A 27578-nucleotide genomic window follows, 5' to 3' on the forward strand; every position below is an offset into this window, starting at 1 on the left:
TCTTTATAGTTTTTGTTTCACCACGTCTCAACCAATTTTTCCTCTGGCATTCTTCATTTGGTTAACCACGGCGTAATAGGAATGCTGAGTTTTTGTGAAATTGATAACCATTAAAACATTATTTTACAGATATAAATGGATGAAGCCGCACCCTATGTGTGTCGCGAGAGGGCTTGGCAGAAAACGCACTATTCTAGCATAAGTTGTCTACAATTACATGACCCAGTTCTATAAATATCTAATTATATTAACACTAACCAATGCACAAAACAAAAGTACGCATATTTATTTTATTTTTATTTCGGACTATTATTCTCATCTTTATAGTTATTGTTTTCATTTTTATTTGTTGATTTTCTCACGACGTTTCGGCCAACTATTCCTCTGGTCTTCGTCAGGTGGTAACCGCGACGGATAGGAACTTCGAATTTCTAACTGCATTCTCAGTAATTACTGCTATCCAGGGTTGTTGTCGGCTCACGACGTTTTGACCAAGTAAACCTCTAGCACGCCTTTGGTAGGATTGAAACCGCCATTTTCAGACAATTTCCATCTGGAACCGTAGAGATTCAACGTCTCTATCAACTGCGCCACGGGCCTCGAAGGGCGATCAAGGTTGGATTCTTTTATCTTATAAATCCACGTTTATTTATTATCTGATCTTCCATAGTCGGGTCCGTACCGATTGGTATATATATTATTCCTTAATTGGAATTGATTATTGAGATGAGCATTATATATATTAATTTATCTTTATTTCGGACTATTATTCTCATCTTTATTAGTTGTTTTTTTTTTCATCTTTATTAGTTGTGTTTTCATCTTTATCAGTTGTTGTATTTTTCAGAGCTTTACTTGGCCAAAATGTGGTGAGATGACATCAACTACGGATGACAGTGATTGCTGAGAATGCAGTTAGAAGATTCGAAGTTCCTATCTGTCGCGGTTACCACCTGACGAAGGCCAGAGGACTAGTTGGCCGAAACGTCGTGAAAACAACAACCAACAAAGATGAAAACAACAACTAATAATGATGAGGATAATAGTCCGAAATAAAATTAAATTAATACATATAATGTTCATCTCAAAAATGAATTCCAATTAAGGAAAAATATATAAAAGTACGCTTGTTAAACATTTGTAATTTGCTGACCAATGAGCTTAATATTAGCTTGGCAAATATTTTTTTCGGCATTTTAGTTTTGATTTAAAATAATGTATTTAAAAATAAGTTTTAGTTATAATAGCTTTACTTGATATATAATTTAATAAGCGTTTTACCCCTATGAAATCATTTGAATGACAATCGTTTTAAAACAATAAGGTCTTCTCTTCAGAACGTTTAATATGAGATAGAAAAAAAGCAAATCCCAGCAATTGTCTTGTTTTAATTAAACCTGGGTCGAATACATACTTAAATAGCTTACGATATCAACGAGGTGTTTGGCCTAGGAATTACTACTGAATTCACAGCAAAATGGCAGTTTAAAAAAATCGTGGCAGCAATGAGAGTCTTGAATATCATGAGTACAGTGGTCGGCCATCCGATGTTGACAATGATCATTGACAAGACTTTGTCGAAGCTAAACCATGCACAACTGTTCTTTTTTGTAAAAGCAAAACGTGAAGATGTTAATGGTTCTTATGTCGATCAATAGTTTTGGGTGTCAGAAAGGAAATAATCATCTGAATTTAAAAGGTAAAAACCGCAATTACTTTTAGGCTAACCTGATAGAATATAAAGGTGTGAAAATCGTCAACGTTAACACACCTTGACCAGAAAAAATCTGTTTATTTGTCGAAATATTCAATTTTGAACCAACTGTTAATTTGATTCGTTTGAAGTTCTTTCGTCTCCGTATAACTTCTGTTTAGCAGACATCCATTTATATTTTGGCATGATAATTTTGATTATCTAATCTTATGAAACCTTCCCCATACAATGAAATATATTATTAGCTGATGAGATATATTATTACAGAGAAGTACTTCAAACAGCTATTTTGAGACCGCAAATTCTCTGCCATTTTAAAGGTTTCTAAGATATTTCCGTTAATTAATTTAGCAATGAAGCAGGTATATATATATATATATATATATATATATATATATATATATATATATAAAGTTGAGTTTTTTCTCGCTCTTGCATTGATATTAAAATCCTACTTACTCGATTTATAAAAACGTACGTCTTTATATGGATATCCTGGCTAAAAGTTAACAAATTTGCATATTCGTTTAATAATAAAGTGTTAATTGATTTCTTATCCATTTATATTGGTTTCTTATTTCAGGATTCATTTCACTATTACGCCAAATTCTATTGATGCATAATTTCTATACTCTGCACAGGAATTAGGAGGCAATCATTCCCACACACGTTATATATATATATATATATATATATATATATATATATATGCACACATATATATATACATACCTACACACACACATATATATACATTCATAGATCATCGTATAACGATTAGATCACTGTCTGACAAACGTAAATTAACATTTAAAATTAAAATGTTTAAATTCAACGTTATTTCACGCAGTAAATGGTAGCCGAACTGATTAGCTCTTCGCTAATCGAGCCAGAGATGTCACGTATTGAGGGGTTCGGATCGTTCGACTGGTGTTAATCGTGACACCCTGCACTGAAGATTCCCGAAAGGATGAAACACTAATATATGTAAGTATTTAATTATTATAGGAAAAAACGAATTATGACAGCCCCTTTAAAAAATTCGTTTCTTATCGTTGAGCACTTTCAGTTGAATTAAGGCCGGTCAATTTAACACTTATGCATAGATCATCGTCTAACGATTAGATTACTGTTTGACTGACGTAAATGAACATTTAAAAATAAAATGTTTAAATTCAACGTTATTTCACGCTGTTAATGGTAGTCAAATTGATACGGTCTTCGCTAATCGAGCCAGAGTTGTCTCTTGTTGCAGGATTCGGTCGTTCGACTGGTGTTAATCGTGATATCCTGCACTCTGAATATTCCCGAAAGGATGAAACACTAGTGTCTGTAGGTATTTAATTATTATAGTAAAAAAAAATTATATATATATATATAAAAATAATTTCAAGTGGGTTAGAGTAATTTTCTATAGAGCAGAGTGTATTTTAATGTTATAGTAAAAATACTAATTAAATTACAATACAGGAAAAGAAAGCCGATGTATCAAAGCTCAATAGGTAATATCCTAGATCTACTTTTATATTTGGTAAGGTGATTGATAATTTTTAATTCAAAATTAAAATTAATAATTAAAAATCCGTTTCATAAGAAGGAAAGCAACAAAGCCAATAAATTGTACGATCGTTTCGGAAACGGTGTTTTTTATTGTGACAGACATTTTGTCAAGGGCAATAATTTTAACATATAGTTTTTTTATGAAAACAGCAAGGGTGGAAACCCTAGTGGACGACCTTTAGTCTGTAGTGGAATACGGACAAAAATAGATGATCACATTCAATGCTGCAAGACTAAACTTGTTTCCTTTCATAATTACAATAAACTTTCTCAACTATCAATTGCTCTGGCTAATGATAAATTACCTGATAGTACTTCATTTAAAGCCTTGGCTTAATGTTCATAGGGAACAAATACATCGAGGGCATAGCCAAGGATGCTGCAGGGAAAGTGGGTTCTCTATATAGTTCTAGAAAGTTACTTACACCTGAAAATATCTTGTATACCTACAAGGCCAGCATTCGCCCATGTATGGAGTACTATTGACACATTTGGGCTGGTGCCTCTACTACTCGTCCATCACTCCTAGATAGAATTCAAAAGAGAGTCGTTACCATAAGAGATACTGAACTGTCAGCTAAACTTCAGCCTCTGTCCAATCGACGAAATGTTGCATCCATCTGCCTGCTTTACATGTATGTTAATTGTGATTGAAGAAGTCCTTATAGCTCCTCGACACAAATACCCCGGACAAACCGACTAGACGCAAAATCCTACCCCTAACCAGCAGAGATCTCCAGATGCCAGAAACCCTTTTACTCAAATAATTTTTCACCCATAAATGCTAGATTTTGGAATTCCATTTCTGGTTTCTGCTTCTACAACTGCACTAAAAGGCAGACGTTAAAGTGTAATGTGAAGGGGTATCATGTCGCTGCATTCCCTACATGCAATCGTCTCCCAGATTGTAGCCCCCACATCAAAGTGGCACTATTCTTTGCTTGTGGTGAAAATACAAAAAAATAGACTTAGTTCCTTCGTTATTAATAGTCTAAATAACCACTGGAACTATGGCTTCGGCATTTAGGTATGATATGTTTACTGTACCAATTCGTATTTTTATAGATCTCTTTTTAATTATAACATTATACTTATTTTTTTTTAATAATTAGGTGGGTTTCTTTGTAAGGGTTTGGCCATTTTTTTTATTTAGGGGCATGCATTCATCACCGCCTACCATCACGTGACATCACTAAAAGGAAGTTTTTTTTCTTTTCAAAATAGTGGTTTCCCCCTTTCGTTGATCATTTTTTGTTTAATATTTCGAGTTTTATATATATATATATACGTTGCCGAGTGTTTGTTTCCGGGACGGGGGGGGGTTAAAAAATGTTATGGTAGGTAAGTAGGAAGGATCAAACCCGGAGTCATGAGTAAAAGTAGGAAAATAAAGTGTGAAAAACAAAAACAAAATCATATGCAACGTTAACAGTTCAGCCACCAAGAAAAGTCCATTCCAGTTGTTTTGGAAAAAAAAAACGACTACGGTAGGTCGGCGCGAACGTGAAAATATAAAGTGAATTGTCCAGCACGCTAACCACTACGCCACAGAGCACTGCAGTTTAGTTTAGTGATTTTAAATAACTTCACATGAAAGAACAACGAAGCCAAACCGGTGTTCTCTTCTCAACTGTTCCTTGTGAACGATCCCCAAACGGTGTTAAGTGGTGGCAGGGGGAGGAGGAATTTATTAGAGAGAATATATTTTACCACTTCCATTGATCTTAACCGATTTTGGCCGTGACTTCTCAGCAGAAAAAGTATAGAAATCTAAGATTATCGAGGAATTTGAGAAATAATAAGCCTATAACACACCTCAGATATTGTTCTGCCGTTTGTGCATATTATATTTGCATGAAATATCTTGATTTTTATCCTATTAAGGTCAAAATCCTACGGGAAAAAATGAGTTCATTTTATTCATATATATAGAGAGAAGAGATAAAGTACAATTGTTGAATATTATTCTTTTGATTATATTCGTTTGAGGGGCACAAGAAAAAATATTAAAGCGGAGCGAAATTTAAGTTTCCGTTCCATTTTTAAAACAGCCGTAAAACAGCAAGTTTTATCGTAAGTTACCGAGCGACCCATAAAAATCTGCTTAAAATATTTAAAAAAAATAAAACCTCTCCCAAACATACTGACAATAATCTGATTTCGTCCTTCCCTTGAGCGTTTCCAATAAGGAAAATTGATTTACTAGGATTTCTATTAAAAGCTGAGTACTTATTATTATTATTATTATTATTATTATTATTATTATTATTATTATTATTTAATTGTTGATTTTTTTTCATTTTGGTTAAATTTGTTAGTTTGCAATCGCTGATAGCCCACTCAAATACTTGAACAAAATACAGAATTAGAAGAATGGTACTCATGCAGAATTTACCGCCCTCTACGGATTCCAATTATGGTTACGATCTGACCGGCAACTACCATATTCAGCCGAGCGTTGTTCAAATGTTGAAATACTAAATCAACATTTTATTTATTTTTTGCATAAATAATTAAAGATGGGAGCATTTTTTTCTGTTTATTTTCTTAACATCTGTTGACAAACAATAATTTGTACATTTTCTTGAAAAAAAAAGCAATGTTTTTCTACTTTCACCTAACTATTTACAATGTTTATATTAACATCCACCTTATCGTTTTATAATGAAAATTCTACTAAAAAACGTTTACTGCTAACTATCTTTACAAAAATGCAAGTTTCCCGAAAGAAAAAAAAACAAATATTTCATCTTACAATTTATGGTAAAAGTTAATATTTTCTTGGGGGGAAAAACAACTTTTATTGATAAAAAAATTGCAAAAAATAATAAAAGTAAATAAACAATACAAGATGCATTGTTCTTGACGAACGTGTTCCATTTTAACAAACTGAGCCACAGCAGCGCAGAGCCGAGTACAGTTAGTATATATATATATATATATATATATATATATATATATATATATATATATATATATATAATGGTTTTAAACGAAAAAATAAATTTACTTAAGAACTTTATTAAAGCATCAAGTCAATTAGGATTACAGAAAGAGGAATAATGGGCTAACATTTTTAAACCATGGATTTCCGAAGCTAAATGTAAAAAGACGCTTTTAAAAACATTCAGATAAGTAATGGAAATTGTTCATTGTAGAATTGAACAAAAAATGAGGCTAATATGATTGAGATACAAGGGTCGTTCCAAAAGTAAGCCACCTGTTTGCTTGTTTTTGTTTTTTTTCCAAAAGTTTAGGAGAGGCGAAGACAGGAGTTCTGCCATTAAAACGGGGAATAGTTTTTTTTTCCGAATTTGTTTTCTACATAGTAACCTTTATTCTAAATTCACTTTTGCCAATGAGACAGCTGTTTTTATATGATCTCTTCTTTTATATTGTTAGCTATTTACATCGTAAATTCTCCGCTATGTTTAGGAATGACTACAAATTCTTTGTCCAAGTATTGAAATCCAGTCATTTCGACCACAAAAACTATACAGCTGCAAATAACCATAAATTGTCCATCAATACTCAAGATTGACTCCCTAAATACTAAAATTATTTCGATATCTATTTTTGTACTATTTGTCATCAGTATTGTTCTTACTGATGTCAATCAATCTATCTAAAACAAAGATGAGCGGCTTTTTATATCCATATGGAAACTAGTATTCTTTAAAAATGAATTATTTAAATACGAGTATTTACTAACCAAGAAAGTATAACAAAATCCTGTGTTATTTTGATTATCAGAAGAAATCATCAATTTTCGGCAAACTGTAAGATCTTATTAATGAAAAAAAAATTGCTTGCATCACCCCGAGGAAGACTCGTGAAACCGAAAATGTAGATTTAAAAAAAATCAATTATTTGAATAAATATCTGCATCATGTTATTTGGTGTATTTCCGTATTTTTTTCAAATTTCACATTTTACCGAGTCTTCTACTGCGAATTAATATATAGCAATACTTATACCCTAGTATCCTATTGTATTTTTCTAGTTTGCGTTTAATAGGGATTTCTATGAAAACAACTCATTATTTTAAGACTGAACTAATGCCTATGCATTGTATATTTCTATTACTAGCGTTAGAAGCAAGAACCTAGTGCAAGTGAGATCTCACTTTATAGCACACGTTATATCCAACGCTGTTTCATACATCATTTGTGCAATTCACTCATGTATGTTTATTTTTTTCTAATGTCTATTTTGACGAAATCTTGTTGAAGGCAAAATATCTAATAAGACAATGATATTGTTCGTATCGCTTTCTATTCATTACAGAAGTTTTGCTTTCCCAATATCTTAATGACAGTTACTATAGATATTTATGCGTGCGTCTTGTGTGCGTATGTTTATTAGTGTGCGTATGCATATTGGTGTGCATATGTGTATAATAAATATTATACACTGAAAAGGATCCTCTTATATAGACTTATTAATATGAATAATGCTTTGGTTGATAGATTAGGTTGATATATTCATTGAGACGAAATTACAACAAAGAAGTACACAGCGATATAAACGATGCTGAGTTTCCAATACACGCACATCTTGCATATTAATAGAACGCATATATATATATATATATATATATATATATATATATATATATATATATATATAACTTGTTTTACGTATTTATGCTATTCGTCATTGGGTGTAATAAGTCTTAATTCGCGCCCATTCTAATTTATTCTTAAAAATACAAAGAATGCCACATTAAATCGAGAAGTAAAATTTATTAAAGATATCGTCTGGTATAATTACGCTAACTTTTATGCTATGACTACAAGCATGGAAATAACATTATGCTTCAAAAGTATTAGTTGCATACGTGTGGTTATATTTTATAATAAAATGATATACAGTAGCGGCCAAGAATCTGGGACAGTTTTTTTTCAATTTATCCAGAATATTCGGAGGATTACAACTAAACGTACACACATTTGTTGTGTTGACATGCTATATATTAATAACACTTCATTATAAAGTATAGAGCATTTTAAAATTAAATTGGGCAGAACTGTGGGATAAAGCAAAGAAAATAATTTATTGTGAACAGTGTAGTCATTTTCTCCACTTTTTCAAGTTCAAAAATGACGAATAAATTTATTACGTCACATTGTCGTCATTGCAGCCGATTCCACCATCATTATGACACCTGAGATTGATGCTTTCGTAAAAATTCAGTTATTAAACTTCATGGAGAAACCCATTCAATGCGAAAGATAGCTGATGAATTGAAGCTGTCGAAAAGTACGTATCGAAGAGTTATAAAAGATTTCAAGAATGCTGGAAAAATTTTACCACAGAAAAAAAAATGGCAGACCTCGAATAATTTCTCCTAGACAAGATCGATTAATTAAGAAGATGGTACTGGCCAGTACTTTTCAGACAACTACCATCATTTCTCGTTAACTACATGCCTATCACAACATCAAAGTGTCTCGTAAAACAGTATCAAGACGCCTGAATGAAATTGGTCTATCTGCGAGATAGCCAGCTAAGAAACAGTTGATAAACAAGAAGAACAACCAACTAAAATGAGGATTTTCTCAAAATGTATCTTTTTTCTGATGAAAGTAAGTTTAATGTATATGGATCTGACAGGAATAAATTTATAATAAGGTTTGCTGTCGAAAAGAATAAACGTCGAAAACGGTTATGTTTGGTGAGGGTAGCGTAATGGTGTTTAGAATGATTTCTTGAGAAGGAACGACTGATCTGGTCCGTTAAAACACCAGATTTAATGGAACAATATACAAACATTTGTTGAGAGATCATGTCATCCCAATACTTTGAAATTCTGAGTGTGAAAAACCTATTCTCCTGCAAGATAACGCCCCTGCCACAAGGCTAAGCAATGTGATAGAATTTTTGAACGAACAAAATGTGAATGTTTTGGATTGGACTCCTAACGTCCGTACCTAAACCGCATTGAAACCCTATGGTCTACTTTGGGAAACCGTGTGAGTGCAAGAAACTTTATCAATACTGAGGATTTGTGACCACAACCTAAAGAAAAATGAGTGAAAGTTTCTCGTGATGAATGTCGCCATCTCGTTCAGTTTTGCAGTAGAAGGTGCGCTTAACTTATAGAAAATAAACGCTTGTTCACTAGATATGACACGTGTTTCCACTAATTTTGGTATTTTGATGTTTCAATGTTATTATTTTTGAATTTATTTTTTGTCTCACAGTTTTGGCCACTCTAATTAAAGAAAAAAAGAAACTTAAAAATATTGACGCATATCACCTTCCAATTTACAACCTTGCATACCTCCCAAATTATAAGCGTTTTTATAGCGCCATTTGCCGTTTAGGTTGCACCAGTCAAAAATACAACTCCATACAAAACAGACACCCCACAAACCATTAAAATAAATTACAACGCAGCAAAAATACACCCCCAATTTAACCATAATACATATACCGCTTAATCTCAACACTATGTTAAAGACCATATAGAATCTTATATACCATACTATATATAACAAGCTTCTCCTTATTTATTTAGAATTCAATAAAACTTTCTCCAACCAATGATTACTCTTAATCTTTTTCGTCCCTAATGAACCCTACGCTAGACGCTGCATCTTCCCATGCTACCTAGCACCTTCCCTTCTGATGAGAAGCATTAGGCTTCGAAATTCCCTGGCATAAGAGGTCCCTTCTATCCCCCAAATTTCCTTGTATTCCTTTATTCCATAAATGATCCATTCTATATCTACCAATATATAGTTTTGCGACTTCATTTTATATTCTTGTTGTTCAATGATATATATATATATATATATATATATATATATATATATATATGTATATAAATTTTAGGAATTCAATAAATTTAAAAGTGTATGATGTGAAATGGTTAAATTTAAAATTAAAAGATATTTTATTATTATGTGTAAGACAAAGAATGCATTTGAAATAATATATATACAATTTCGATGTGTACCATCTCTTCAGATGAGAAAATATTAGCAAATAATTATATTGGTCTACACCTTATTTGCTAAAGTTAGTAAGACATGAAATATGACGATTATTTTTTTTTAGTATTTAAATATCATAGAGTAAGGGAAGTTAATGAAAAGGATAAAGAAATTCACATCCAAATTGCATAGTACAATCCGAAGTGAATATATTTGGTAGAAGTGAGGTAATGGGATACAATTTGTATTTTGAATAATCTACATCACAAGGAAACAGTCGGAAGTTGGCATTTTTCTGGAAAATTTGGTCGATTTGTTTATTAGTAAAACATATAATTTTATAAATTTAATAGGTTTATATGATTATAAAACATAAGCTCCAAATTCCACTCCAAAATAACTTCAAATTGTGAATAAAATAAAATAAAACCGCTTTCTGTAGACAGGTTAAGGAAATATGATGAAGAGAAACTGAACGGATATGAACAATTAAAAGGATAAAATGAAAAATGAAATAGATAAATAAATAAAGAAAAGAAAAGAAAATGCTTATGCATATTTAATTAGCGAATAGACTTGATAAAAAAGAGGAAAATAATAAAAAAATTAAGAGAGATAGAAATTAGAGAATAATAAGGAAAATAGAATTAGAGGGCCAGGGAAAGAAAAGTGATAGAGGAAGAGCAACAAAGGAAAGGAAATCATTACACTTTTACGAGATTATTTGACGGGGAGCGAAATTAGGGCAGGCGTCTATACAGATCTAATATGCAGTACAGAAAGAAAGCAAAAAAGCAAAAATCACATCATGCCATGTAGAAATTTTCCGCTTAAATAAATTTAACTCAAATTAACTCAAAATTAGCGAATATAATATATACCGTAAAATTATCGCTAATTTTATCCGTATTGATCATATCCTTTATATGACAATATTAAACCGAAACTTTGGAACTATAATAATCTGTCAAGTATTCGCAAAACTAAACAAGGTGTATTAGATGTGGTATAAATATCATAATTTAATAATAATAAACTTTAAAAAATATGATAATATTAATGATATTTAATTGAAAAACTTTATATATATATATATATATATATATATATATACTAGGGATAATAATAAAAAAAATAGTAATAATAGTAATAATAATAATAATAATAATAATAATAATAACAACAATAATTTAATTTTGAAGTAAAACTAAGATAACAGGGCCATTTAACTACGCCTATGAAAGTAGGGTTGCTATCTAGTACCTTAAAGATGATGCATTGTTAGTGTTATGAGTTCATATTCATATGTGTGAATCGGAAAAACAATTTTAATGGTGAATGCTTGCGCTACTTGTGGGTAAGAAAGACGAATTCATAAACTCCTCCATTAAGAGAGGCTAAAAACAAATTTGAAATAGTATTCAAACAAAATCCTAGGAGTGTAAATTATGTGCTGGGATTTAAAGTGTAGTATTAAAAGCGTGTATGGTGAGTTGCTATATAATATGGAAATAGTAATATATTTGTATATAGGTTAAATGGAATGCTCTGAATTATTTAAAGAAAAGAATCAACATGACCTACAATTGATTTTTAGTAAAAAGTAATAAGTATTTAGTGTTATATTTTTACACATTTATATGCTTACGGAAAATCAATGTTATTTAATTTTAAGTTTGTGCATTTAATTTTTTTCTTGTGTTAACATAAAGATACTAGCTCATTCTTAGCATTTATTATAGGCTAAGGTGACGTGATAATATTAACTGCTTCGGATATACAACGATTACAAAATTTGCCCCCTGGGGTGTATGATATCTATCTATCTATCTATCTATCTGTCTCTCTCTCTCTCTCTATATATATATATATATATATATATATGTGTGTGTGTGTGTGTGTGCGTGTGTATGTATATATAATACGTAAAGCTGAACGTCTGTGTGTGTGTCTGGTCACGAACAGACTTCTATATGGTTGAATGTTATAGAAAACTGATCACATATAATGATAGAAGATGTATCTAGACACAGGAATGGGTATGTTTGATCTGGCATAATGATGATTCATTATAATTGTGGGAGCTGCGTACGCGCCTGATCCACAAAGTATGGAAATAAAAAAAAAATTAAAAATTAAAAAAAAATGTTTACAAGTGTTTTTGATATAGATATACGCAATAATATTTTGATGAGTATGATTTAATTTAAATAGGGATGGTGTAATAAAATTGTGGGGGTTGAGTTCGCGCCTGCCCTCCATAGAGTGGAAACAGGCACAAGTTTTTATAAAGACTTTTCATATCTATCTGCGGAAGTATACTTTGATAATTATGTTTCAGTTTGAAGAAATATGGTATAATAAAATTATAGGGTATTCGTTCGCGCCTGACCTCCATAGAATGAAAATATGTCAAAAAGTTTAACATTTTTTTTTACTATAGATCCACAGAATATTGTGATAAGTGTTTCAGAGTGAACAGGTATGGTATAATAAATTATGGGGTTTATCTATTTTATTTTTACTTTCATCATATTTTGCTTTGGTTTTGATACCTCCAAATTCGAAGCTATCTCTTTACAATCCTTCCTTTTCATAACCTATCATACTTTCATAAATCAGAGTCCATTTTCTGTAGGCTGTTTTGGAACCCAGTCAACGACGAGCATTTTTGCTAGTATATATATATATATATATATATATATATATATATATATATATATATATATATATATATATTGTGAAGAAAAATGTGGGAATGCAGGCTACCTCGTAAACGACCTCGGTGTGCGCTTTGCCGACGCAGCTTCATGATGCTGAAAGGGGACCGAGATTGCACCTGCGGCCTTATATAACAATGCAGTCTCGCAGAATCTCGTGTGCTCTCGCGAACATGCAAATATGCAAATTAGGAGAACTTTGTCTTTCATAAACACAGGCAACTTGAGCAGATGGAACAGAGGTGTAAACGAGTCTACGGAAAGTACGATGGCCGACAACGCTGCTGCAGTGAGCTGAGCTTTTGTGTAATCTATTTTTCCTTAGCGAGAAGGTCAAACAGTTCGCAGACATATGAGGTATATGCTTGCAATTTCGGTTCGCCATGTGCCTAGCGGGAATAGAATTATTGAGAAAAGCAACAGGACCGTCAAGACCATCGCAGCTACGAAGGGTTGCCTGAGGCGTTCTATTAGTATAACTTCACCCCTAAGGGCGACATTTCACCGTTTACTACGCCAGCCGGAGCACTGCACATGTACCACGTCAGATTGAGAAGCCTGGATACCAGCCTGATCCGGAAGCAACGAGGAAAGAATATCAAAGGGGGAGATGTTGTCTGGGATAAGAACCTCCGCGGCAAGTGCACCACACACTACGGAACCCGGCGTGTTACTGAGGTGATTAGCCCGCAATCGATGCTGTTGACGGGGTTTCCCATCACATTAAGGATTTTCGATCATCGTCACTAGAGCAACCGCAACTCGGCGATGAGAGGGAGACTGCATCCGAGACCAGTGAATGGGTTATGCTGACTTCGTCGGACAGTGCCCCTGAGATGCGCAGCCTTAGCTTCACCGACCCTGAAATCGAGATGAAAGCACAGGCGAAGCCCTCGCCCCCCCCTCTCTGAAGAAGAATCCGAAGCAAAAAGCCACCGCGTCCCTGCCCTCTCTGTGATGATGATATCAGTGGGGGGGTGGAAATGCAGGCTTACCTCTTAAATGGCCTCGGCGTGCGTCATGATGCAGAAAAGGGTTCAAGATGGCGCGTGCGGCCTTATATACCAATGCAGTTTTTCAGAATCTCGTGTGCTTTCGCGCACATATTCAAATATGCAAATTTCGAGGATTCTGTCTTTTATAAAAAAACATGGCAATGCAGCAGATAGAACAGAGGTGAATAGGGGTCTACAGAAAGTACCGACGGACGAGCATGACGCTGCTGCAGTGAGAGGTTTTGTGTACTTTTTTCTTGCATTAACATATATATATATATATATATATATATATATATATATATATATATATATATATATATATATATATGGGTGAGAGAGTTTGCTTGTAAATAGAAATAAGAGAACTAAAAGTCAAAACCAAACCAATTTGTCTAAATGGGTATTATCCCATCGTTTTATTCATGACGGCTTTTACGAGTTTCTGTAGGGAAATGTGAAACTTACCTAACTAGCACGTTTGCATAATTCAAGGGTTCGGTCGTGGAATGAAATGAATGAAGAAAAAAGAAACAGAAATGGATGCCTTATCTCTTTATATGCCTGCAATATGACAACCCGATATCCAAATGAGAGGCTCCTGGTTGGAGATAAAAGAGGGTATATTTTTAGAGGGAGGTTCATTTGGAAGTTGGATTTCGAAGCAATAAGTTGAATTAGCAGAAGTTCGATTGAAGTTGAAAGAAGGTGCATTACATATAAAAAAGTTTCTAAGTTGGACAACAGTGTCAACATTACCCAGGAAATTATTGGTGTGACGGGCGGAAGAAATAACACTCAAGTTATTGAATTGTAATATATTTTGGCTCTCGGCGTGCGGTGACTCGAAAGACAGAAAATGGACGGATTCGACTTTCGCTTGATACCACTGGACCGTCTGTCGTCGAATGGGTGAAAAAGGCTGAGAAGATCTGATCACTGTGCAGAATTAAAGAACTAGCCACAGTCATTCCTTTGAGGTTAACCGGGGGGGGGCTATGCAGTCTACCAGCAACTCGGGGATGAACCAGAATAGGATACAATAAAACACAGCCTGTATTCAACGTTTGGTACAGACCCGTTTGTTGCATGGCAACAGTTCACGAGCCGGCGACTTCACCCCAAGGAAACAGTTGATGTGTACCTAGCCGACCTACGAAAGTTGTCGTTAGCATTTGGTAGCATTTGGTGGTGTTTACGATAAGATATTAAGATGTGCCTTTTTAGTAGGCTTACCTGAGGAGGTCAGCAAACTGTTGCGGGCATCGTCACGAATTGATGAATTGACAACAGACGAGTTATGAGCCCGAGCTCGAAACATCTGTAAGGAGCAGGAGCCAATTGTAGCAGCAACTAGTATCAACATGCAGTAGTCGAACCGCATGGAAGCAATGTAGATTCTCTCCCAGGTAGTAATAAGCGTGTAGGCCCAGTGTGCTATCAATGTGGGGAGGTCAATCATTTTGCTAAGGATTGCCGGAGTGATAGGAGGTGTGTATATCCACGAGCACAGAGAACAGTTCAATGCTATCGCTGCAATAAGTATGGGCACATATTTCGCAACTGTTCGAGAAACAACGTTGGGGGCAATGTACTATCACCACCCTTGCCCTTTGCTAATCAATAAACACAGGATTACCGGTCATTGGCGTTAAAATTGACGATGTGCAGTGTTCAGCACACATCGACACGGGGTGTTCCCGGTTAGTGCACATTACTGTCAGATGTGGCGGGAGCAACCAGTCGGTATTATGACGATCAATGGTTTATCCCGAGGATGTTGTGGTGAAGGGACAGTCACGATCTGCACTGAGAAGGGTGACACAGCCTAAGTTGATGTTCTGATGATGCAAAAAATTCCCCTTGGTTATGACATGTTGATTGGAATTGATGCAATACAAGCACTAGGAGGCGTCATAATCACAGCGACTGGAGGTGTAATGCTTGGAGAAGGAAAAGAAGTCTGTGCAGCCATATTTATTGAAGAAAATGGACTTCTGTGCAACGTTTGACGACAACGAAAAAGCGTTGACTGCAAAGTGGAAATGGTCTATGAGTCAGGCACCATATCGGCTGTGAAAGACCATTCCAGAGTATGCAGTTTCCACAAAGATTAGGGCCGCATATGAAGAAGAACTTCAGATGTGGATTGATAATGGATGGTTAATGCCGTACCCACAGGAACGTCTGGGACCACCCAAAGGATTAATTTCGCTCATGGCTGTTGAACAACCTATTAAAAACAAAATTCGGCCCGTAATGGATTACTGAGAATTGAATCAACATGTTGATGCTTTCACTGGAAACGCAGATGTGTGCGCTGCTAAACTAAAAGAGTGGCGTCAGAAAGGGAGTAATGTAGCACTGCTGGATTTGAAGAGAGCCTACCTGCAGATACGTGTCCATGTGTCATTATGGCCAATTCAGAGAGTGATAATCAAGGAAAAACGATCTTGTTTGACACGTTTAGGTTTTGGCCTAAAACGTAGCACCCTTAATAATGACAACTATTATTAAAACTGTTTTGACGCAGGATGAGACCACAGCAAAAGTTGCGTCAGCTTACATTGACGACATCTACGTCAATAAGGATATAATGTCTGCAGATGTGTTTCGCGCAAAACTGTAATCGTTTGGGTTAATAAGCAAAGACCCTAAGCGCCTAAAGGACGGGGGGCCCGTGTTAGGCCTAGAGGTCTATAAGAAGGGCAACACTTTGAGATGGAAGCGAGGGAGCGCGATTCCAGAGTTACTCAGTGTATTAAAAAGACGCATTGCGGTAAATTAGTAGGACATCTACCTGTCTGTGGATGGCTCCGATCGACAACAGGAGTGTTAAAAAAACGAGTAATTGCAGTAACCAAAGGATGGGACGACATGGTGGATGATGATTCTCTCCAGCAAATGATGGTTGAAATTTTGTCCAGAGTACATAGAAACGATCCTGCCCAGGGTGAATCGCAAGTATCGGGAAACGAACTAAATGCATGGGTTGACGCAAGTTCACTGGCTACAGGTGTCGTGTTAGAACAGTTGGATGCTGTTGTGGAAGATGCGTGCTGGCTTCGTCCGAAAAATGATGCCCAGCATATAAATTTTGGAGAACTTGATGCCACGTTAAAAGGGATAAATCTTGCATTGCAATGGTAGGATAAGGTTGTGCATCTCCACACTGACTCGGTGTGTTTACCACTGGTTGACCGACACCTTGACTAGAAAGGCTCAAGTTAAGATTAGAGCTGCAAGTGAGATTTTAGTATGAAAGATACTGGCAATAATAAAGCGTATAGTTGACGAATAAAGCTTGCAGGTGGGCATTACCTTAGTTTCGTCGATGCAGAATTTGGCTGATAGCTTGACTAGAGTACCAAAGAGGTGGATTGATGTAATGAGGCAAGGATCTGATCCTCCACAACAGACATGCGCGCACGTAACAGCTCAATTAACACCTGACCACATCCGTACAATACATCAGCAGAGTGGACATCCCGGAATTCGGAGGACAACATATTTTGTCCGAAGAGTGTGTTCTTCAACTACAAGAGGATCAAGCAAGGCAGCTATACGCTCGTGTAAAGAGTGTCAGCGAATTGATCCGGCACTGTTCCAATGGCAAAAAGGGAAGCTTGAGGTGGAGGACAACTGGTACCGAGTAGGAATTGATGTAACGCATTATGAGGGCAAGCATTTTTTCATCTTGACAGATTGTGGTCCGACACGTTTAACGATATCGCGCCTGTTGACACGTTAGGGTGCATCTAGCGTTATACGACAGTTGAGAGCTGCCTTTTTTGAACGTGGTGCCCCACTGAAAATTTTTACTGATAACGCCACTACGTTTCGATGTCAAGAATTTCAGAAATTTACGCAGAAATAGTAGATTAAAATGCGTTACCGATGTGCATATTTTCCAGAAGGTAACGGTATAGCAGAGCAATGTCACTTCACCATTACAAGAATTGCGGCCAGGACACAGCGTTATATTCCAGAAGTTGTGTACTGGTATAATGTAACACCAAAGGGCGATGCAACACGAGAAACTGCACCAGCAAATGGGATTTACCGGTATGAACAGCGTATAAAAAGAAATTGATGTCACACCATCAGTTATTAGCGTTGTCAATACAACATATCAAGTGGGAGACCGTGTTTGGGTAAAAACCTTAAATGCTGTGTGCACTGTACAATTTTGCAGAGGAAACAGACAAAATCATAAGTACTCAGCCCATGTTAGTAAATGGTGTATCACGTTATGTAAAATATATACACCCCTGTTATACCTCTTGTGATTCTGAGGATAATGAGAGAAATCACATACAGTTCAGGGATGATCCTGATCGCCTACTGCCACTACATGTGAGCATAGAAACACTACCTACAGAACAAGATGAGGGAATGATGGAACATACTAGAGGCAATAGTGATGAGAATGATTGGCATGAGGAAGTAATACCATCGAAGTACCCGAGAAAGACGAATACTGCCCACCCGCCGTGATTGTGAAACACCGCCTATAGCACCACGAGAGGAGATGATGGAACATACTGAGGAAGATTGAATCGAGGAAGTGATGCCTCCGATTCTTCGAAGGAGTACCCGACAAAGACGGATACTGCCCCCTTGCCCTGATTGTGAAACGCAGCATAGGAACCACAAGAGGGGATAATGAAACAGACTGGTGGCAATAACGATGGTAATGAGGAAGATGGCAATGAGGAAGTGCTTCCCCCGATTCTTTGAAGAAGTACCCGACAAAGACGGCAGCACCCTGCCCCGTGTGTGATCATGAGACCATGGGGGTTAGGGAAACGTGCGACTTACCTAACAAGCATGTGTGCATAATTCAACGGGCCGGTCATGGAATGAAACGAATAAAGAAGAAAGAAACAAAACTGGTTGCCTTTTCCCTTTGTATGCCTGCAATGTGACCACCCGATATGCAAATGAGATGCTCCTGGTTGGAGATAAAAGAGCGTTGACTTTTTTAGAGGGAGGTGCATTTTGAAGTTTGATTTCGAAGAAATAAGTTGAATTAGCAGAAGTTCGCTTGGAGTCGAGAGAAGGTGCGTTACGTATACAGAAGTTTGGAAGTTGGAAGTTTGGACAAAAGTGTCAATCTTACCCAGGAGATTATTGGTGTGACGGGCGGAAGAAATAACACTCAAGTTATTGAAGTATAGTTTCATTATAAAATATATATTTCCCTCGTTAGTCATTATTCCATCTTATTTCATGTACACATAGTCCAAAACTTATACGTGGAAATTATGTTTGACACACACACACACACACACACACACACACACACACACATATATATATATATATACATTTATATACAGACAAATATATATATATATATATTATATGTATATATATATTCATATATACGAGCAAATAGTTAATAAAACATGTTAAAACACTTTAAAATGAGTTAAAAACATATTTAATCTGAAAAGGAAACACTAGATAAGTGGATAGTTATTAATCCGCGGAGTTTCGAAGAAGTGTTTTTCTTCTCATCAGAGGGTAGGAATTAGCAAAAGGCGGGATCGGATTTTGCATGCAAAAGTATTTGATGAAAAAACAAGTAAGTCAAAGATCTTAATTGATAACAAAAAAAGTGAAGCAGAAGGAATATGGTGAAGAAAAATGTGATTACAGATGAAGGGCTAGTCTGGTTGAAGATAAATAATAAAGTGACGGTAAAATCCAAATATATAGCTTCAAGAAAGTTAATTGAATTTTCATTTGCACAAGTAAAATCCAAGAAAATCCCGTAATTGTAAGAAGACGGTCCATAATAACCCAAAGGCAGAAATGCATGGAATAATTTACAAAAATGTGTACAAGGAAAAATTCCAATAATATTAAAATGTGTAAAGGAAAAATTCCAATAATATTAATAAAAGAAAATAAGATATGCATTTCACTCTACTGCCGGGGCATAAATATAAATGAGAAAGACCAGGGAAGGGAAGGGGGAGAAAACATGGTGATGGACTTAAATATAAAATAGAGAAAAAAATGCAAAATGCCCGAGACAGGAAATGTTAAAGGCGCGAAAAAATATATAGGGCAAAATAATATAGGTGAACTTAAATGTACAGGTCATCACTTAAAAATGTCAGCAAGAGTTGTTAGAAGACACGAAATGGAAAATAAATAAATAAATAGAAAATAAATAATAAATAAACAATGAATAAATAAATAAAATAAAAAAATAAAAATAAATAAATAAAAATAAATAAATAAAATAAAATAAAATTAATAATAAAAAATAATAATAAAATAAAGAATAAAAAATAAAAAGTATTTAAGGGGAGAGGATGGCCGGTATCTGTACATTCAGGAAAAGCAAGAAAGAAGTAAGTAAATGTATATAGTAAAATATAAGTAAATATATATACAAAATATGAAAGTGTGGGTAGATTGAAATGTTAGCTAGATAGGAAAGTTTAAAGAATAAAGCAAAAAATGCAGATAAAAACCGGCCATTCAAAGAAGAGATAAAGAATTAAATAAAGGATTATTAAATTATAAAATATTTAGAATATGTAGAAAAACATAAAGTAAAAGAAAAAAGATTATGTCTATATAAAAGGTAAAAGTAATAACTATGTAATTTCAAAATTGCCATAATTGTTTTTGGACTTATGTTAACAGAATGAGATCAGTTCATTTTTAGATTTTATTTTATTGTGATTTGAGAGAATGTAATTATAGTTATAGCTTCTGCTGTGCAGAGGCGACATGACTTCGAGCCTGAAGTATAAGACTTATCTTTTTTATGATAGCCTATTTGATTGAAAAGGGGGTATTGCTAGAGTTAAATGTTTTAATTAAAGTGGTTAGAGAAGTTCCTTGCTTATTATTAGAATTATGGTTGTTAAAAGAAGAAATGTAGTTTGATATTCTTTTCTTAATTAATGTTGAAGTAGCGCCGATATATGTATGTACTTTATTAAAAGCTCGAGGTCTGGTATTAATATTAATTTGCTGATTTGTATTAGTTAAATGGTTTGAATTTTGTGCATAGTGTTCAACAAATGTTGGGACAATGTCTGTATAAGGACTATTTTGGAGGAGATAATGAGTGTTGTTAGTGTTAGGATGGCCATTATGAGAAATATTCTTATTCTTATTCTCATTCTCATTCTTCTTCTTCTTTTTCTTCTTCTTCTTCTTATTATTATTATTTTTATTATTATTATTATTATTATTATTATTATTATTATTATTATTATTATTATTATTATTACCAGTTTTATGATTGTAGATGGAGGGGCTGCTCGAGTTGTGTATTGGATTAGTAGATGGAGGATGGGAAGAAGAATAACTTGAAGACGAAATATTAGTGTCTGATATGGAAGGATTTCGTGGGAGCTCAGTAATAATGCAAGAATATTTAACATCTTTATTGTTGGAATCATTATTCAGTTGGCAGATATATTTGTATGACAATTAAAGTTAGTTTTGTGTTTAATTGGGAAAGGGATTTTTGGGCTGATTTAATTTTTTTGTTATTAGATGTAAAGATTCTTTGTGCTTAATTAGGCATTGTTGAATAAGAAATCCTGATAGAATTTTTATTGAAAATAGAACTATATATGTGTGGTTATTTGAAAGAGTTTTGCACAATGTCGAAGAATTCCTTAGGTATATTAGTTTTTACATTTAGGCTAAATGGAGGATTAAACCAAATATGTTTCTTTCTCCTGATGCGACTGGTTATGTTAGAGGTATTGCGATTAGTATTTTTGTTTGGATTATAAATGTAAACCGGTTCATTGTTATTGATCGCGGCAGATCTTGTTATTTGAACTGGTTTCTTACGAGTCATATTGCGTGTGATTACATATTTAAGGCGGCCCCCAGGAGGAACATAAGTGTTGTATTTAATCTTTTCCTTGTGTCCTGAGTTTCATAAGGCATTGAAGAAAGTAGCATTTGGATTAAAAGTTTTTTATCAGCAGAAAGAGCAGAAATTCTTCTAGAGACTATATATATATATATATATATATATATATATATATATATATAGAGAGAGAGAGAGAGAGAGAGAGAGAGAGAGAGATTTTATAATTGAGTTGGGGTGCTTAGAAGATTTATGGACGTATAAAAGCGTAATATTATGTTTATGATAGGGGCTATGAGTTTCGGTGTTAAGATTAAGTCTAACATCTAGAAAATGTGAAGTTTTTTCGGTTGGTTCGATAATTATAGAAAGGCCAAAGTTATTAAAGTAGTTATGTAATTTTTTAATTATTTTATTTTACTCTCTCTACCTGGATGTTTCAGTAAAAAGGGCGTCGTCTCTATAAAGACCCCCTTGGATATGTTTAAACTGGTGTTTAAGTTCTTTCAGTAAGAAGAGTCTTACTACATCCGTAACCTCTGCAGAGTAAGAAGGACCCATCATTATGTAAATATTACCAGGGGTATTCTTTCTAGTCCAAAGCTTATTGTTAAATTGCATAAGGGACTTTCTCGCTAGGAGAATTAATTTTATTTCTAAATTAGTTAAGTCAGAATTTATTTTAACAAAGATAAGAGCCTTATTTAAAAGGATCGGAGAAATTGATTGATAATAATTTTGGATGTCAAATGTTATGAAGTTAAGGGGGTGTTTATTTTTAAGGAAGAGTATCCAATTAATTACGCAATCTGAATACAGCCAAAGAGGTAAAATTACCTTTTCTTTAATAGAAGGGATAATTCTATCTAATATATTTTTGCTTAAGTCAAATTTAGATGGGCAGATCAATTTGATGGAGGGGTGTTCATAGAAATTAGGTTTATGATGTTTGAGGGTGAATCTAGGAGTACTCGGAGAAAGTATTTCAGTGAAGTCAGTAAAAGTTTAGCTTCAGAATTTATGGAATCTCAAGTCTTAGGAAGAACTATTATATAAGATTTGTTAAGTTCTTTATACAAAAGTGTTTTATATGTACGATAGTCAAGTTTATAATATTTTTGTCTCATCTGCAGGGACGAATATATGTTTATTCTTTTTAACTTTTTCGGCAAAATTATTTATTTTTCAAGGAACCGGATTATAATGGTGTTTTTGTTTCTTAACTTTAATTTTTTTTTCTTAATGTACCATGGAAATCTCAAACTCCTCGAGAAAAGGTTTATTTGGGGTGGGCAGTTGTTTTTAATCCATAGAATTTGGTTCCAATTCTTTCGAATTTCTTTTGTTCTCTATGAGAGTTGATAGGGAGTTCATTTGCTAATATTTCTGGGTGAAGTTGGTCTTCAGAGGAAGTAGGCGCTTTAGTTTATTGTTAATGCTTAAGTCCTGGTGATAAGCCTTCCACCTTATATTTCTTAGGAAAGTGTTCAAAGCGAGAACAAATTTGTGGATATATTCTTGTTGGGTAAGAATAGGTATATTTCTGGCAGACAGAGGATTGTGTTCCTTTTGAAACATATCTGGAGAGAATAAAAAGCTCAACCAAACGGGAGCTTATAATAAAATAAAAGTTACAATTAAATTTACCAAAATGATCGAAGATGGTAAAATTAAAGTATATTATAAATATTTCAGAATTTATATTTATAAAGTTATCTCAGCCAGATGTAAAAGCTCGATAAAACCAAATAGGAGATAGAGCTTATCATACGAGCAAACAGTTAATAAAATATGTTAAAACACTTTAAAATGAGTTAAAAACGTATTAAATCTGAAAAGGGAACACTAGATCAGTGGATAGTCCTTAATTCGCAGAGTTTCGAAGAAATACTTTCCTTCTATCCAAAAGGTAGGAATTAGCAAAATGCGGGATTTTTACCTTACACCAGACTATCCATTCAGGTGTAATCACATTTTTCTTCACCATATTCACTCTACGTCCCTTTTTGTGTTATCAAGTAAGATCTTTGACTTTTGGATGCAAAATCCGAGCCTGCCTTTTGCTAATTCCCACTCTCTGATGAGAAGGAAAGTATTTCTTCGAAACTCCGCGGATTAATGACTATCCACTTATCTTGTGTTTTCATTTTCAGATTAAATACGTTTTTAACTCATTTCAAAGTGTTTTTCACATGTTTTCTTAACTATTTTCTCGTATTATAAGCTCTATCTCCTATTTGGGTTTATCGAGCTTTTACATCTGGCTGAAGTACCTTTATAAATATTACTTCTTTAATATTTATAATATACTTTAATTTTACTATCTTGGATCATTTTTGAAAATTTAATTGTAATTTTTATTATATATATATATATATATACATATGTCTATATATATATATTTATATATATATATATATATATATATATATATATATATATATATATATATAAAGAATGTAGGTTTTTCAGACTTTTCTTAATTTTTTACATATTTAAATATATTTTAACGCGTTTAAAGCTTTGTGTTAGCTCTCTTCAGATCCCGTATATATATTTTTTTAAATAAAAAATTATGGAATTTCTTTTGGGAAAATATTTTATTTAGCTAGTTCATGCTTTCCTTTTCTTAGACCCTTACCGGTTCTTATATAAAGTGGTTTCATACCTTGTTTTGAGTGATTTCCATAAAAAAATAATAACTAAGGCATATATTTGCACAGAGGAGATTGCAGTGGCCTAGCACCTATCTGGTTTCGCATTGGATAAATAGCGTAAGTTAAAATGAAATATCTATGGTATCGAGTTTCTTATAATATTAACAAATGCTAAAAACAAATCTAAAATTTCCCGGGCAAATGAAATGAAAATCGGTATCTTTTATGGAAAACGGAAACTGAAATACTGTGCGTTTCAGGTTAGATGAACCAAATCCGAAAAAATTAGACGGAGTAGAGAATTTAAAAAAAAAATCTTATCGTGTAAAATAAATGACAGCTTACTTTTTTTATCTTTGCGATAAACACAGCATTCTTTATTGAGTTGAAACAAAATATATTAAACAGAAAATCATATGCAACAAATGAAGGGTATACATATGTCAGATCAAGTGTGTAAGATGTGAGCATAACATGGTAAGAAACGCCAAGAGAATTCTATTGGTATTTATAGTACATGAAAATGTTATTATTATCCGTAAGATGGCCACAAGACAACAGATATTAACATTGTAAGAAATAAAATAATTAAATTAGTAGTTAAGGAAAATACTTATAGTTACATTAAGAGTATTTGAAAATTATATGATGCCTTTTAATTCTATGAAGTATTGATAATTAGTTGTTAATGTGTAATTATAATGTTACATGAAATGGCTCCCCGCTTTTCATGTAAGTAAAAAAAGAAGAGAATTAATTAAATGACAATAATATCAGATTAAACGGGAATCGAACCCTGTAGATAAGTTTTAAAGAAAAATATGTTTTAAATGAAATGTCCAGTAAATTGTTTATTCTGTTAAAATATTTAATAAATACAAATTTGGTTGGAATTCTATTCGCATTCTTAGAAAGATTGCATAATAAAATATGGGTTATAAAGTTAGAGAAGTAGGTTAAATTTCTTTGTAAAACAACAAGGAGAATGGGAAATTTCCTGGTCGTCAGAAATGGTTTAAAAAACGTGCAACTCGCGCATGTTGATAACACGTGAGTTATAGTCACGTTGACCAGACATACATGTGATTTCTCAATATAGAAAAAAGTGCGAATTAGATAGAGAGAGTCAGATCAGATCAGAGTCGGGGTGAAGAGAGAGAGAGAGAGAGAGAGAGAGACAGAGAGAGAACTGACATCGAACCTTGGAAGCGAGGTTAGAAGAAGAAATAATGTAAGACTTGAATTCCTGGATGCAAAACCATTGACCGGTCAAATGGAATAATAATAAAAAAAAACATCTTCAGCTTTTTGTATCTGCGTCTTCGTTTTGTTATGCAACAGAAAATGTATTGTCCATTTATATTATAAGCACTTTGTGAAAATCATCATCAGCAAAACAAATGGAAAGTGAATTTGTATTAATATGAACTTTGTATTTATAAAAAATGTAAAACTGTCTCTCTCTTTATATATACTTGTAAATGTCTTCATCTATTACAACATGAACATTCCTTATACTCTAATCTCTCCTAAGACCGTTTATCACTCTAAGACTTTCTAATACAAACAAGTACACTAAATAAGAACAACGAAACATATACGCGCATATTTGGTACTTCTTCTAATAATAACACTCGCCATGCAACAATAATATACATTTTACTCCCGTATAAGTTGATCGTATTGAAAAACTGTTATAAGTTCGATGTATATATATAGATAAGTAGTGTTTCACCCATGACAGTGAAAACAGAGGATTATGGGTAATTGATCACGTACAACCTACCAGAAAGATAATAGGTGAACCGTACGTATTTAGTACGTTGAGAGTGTTCATGATAGCGTGGATCTGCTCTTGAACGATTCAGGTATCTACAATTTTGTAACAGACAGCGTTGTTTTTCTTGTGAGCTACATTTTCTTTGGCGAATTGGCATAATGATTAGTAGGTAGATGTTCTTAATTAACGTATTACAAATTAGTATTACTTCTAACGATCAAAACAGTAAGAAAACTGCTTTCCTTTTCATCATTAATCTGACCAACTATGGTATCAATTCTAGTGATACCTTAGTAAATAGCAAACACAAATGCCAACACACACTTGAAGATCAACCTGTCTTCAAGTATATATATATTTTTTTTATTACATTTTCACCCCAAACAAGGCACATTGCCACTTTGGTGTAGGGGGCTACTATCAGGGGAAACATCTACTGGGGTACTATGTAGGGATTAGGGCAGCGAGATGTTGGTTCACGTTGCACTTGAACTTATGCATGTCAGTACAGTTGGGGAAGCAGTGACCCGGAATGGAATTCCAAAGTCTAGCAGTTCTGGGGAAGAAACTACTGGAGTAGAAGGATCTTTTACATCTAGGGATCTCTACAGTGTGGGGGTGGGATTTTGCAGCTTGTCGGGTCTGTCGAGGGTGTTCACGTCGTGGGGGCACAAGTGCTTGCAGTTCTTCAGAGCATTCACCATTATAATACTTGTAGAACAGGCAGAGGGATGCAACGTTTCGACGATGGGACAGAGGCTGAAGTTTTGATGCCAGTTTAGGGCCTATCAGATTTGCGACTCTCTTTTGAACCTTGTCAAGGAGCGAGAGACTAGTAGCCGATGCACCGGCCCAAATATGACAGCAATACTCCATAAATGGGCGAATAGTGGCCTTATAGAGGTACAGGATACTTTCGGGTGTTAAAAGTTTTCTAGCACGGTAGAGAGAGCCCACCTTCCTTGCAACGGCCCTGGCAATGCCCTCGATGTAACTGTTCTAACTCATGTTTCCAGTGAACGTTAGGCCAAGGAGCTTGAGAGACGTACTTTCAGATAAAGAGTCGTTGGCCATTGCTATAGGTGGTAGAGAAGGTTTCTTGTAATTATTGAATGAAACCAGTTTTGTCTTGGTGGCATTGAACGTGACCATCCATTTTTGTCCCCATTCCACTACTGATTGGAGGTCATCCTCTAGTGTTTCTGCCATTACTTTAGATATATGTTCGTTTGTTTTCCTGTCGTGCCTGCTATAGAGTGTGGTATCATCAGCATATATCCCCATCTCAGAGGCAATCTTGTCGGGGAGGTCATTTATGAATATCAGGAACAGCAGAGGTCCCAGGATAGATCC

The sequence above is a fragment of the Euprymna scolopes genome, chromosome 24, assembly GCF_053919585.1.
Source record: "Euprymna scolopes isolate OS-2025 chromosome 24, ASM5391958v1, whole genome shotgun sequence".
NCBI classification, from domain to species: Eukaryota; Metazoa; Mollusca; class Cephalopoda; order Sepiida; family Sepiolidae; genus Euprymna; species Euprymna scolopes.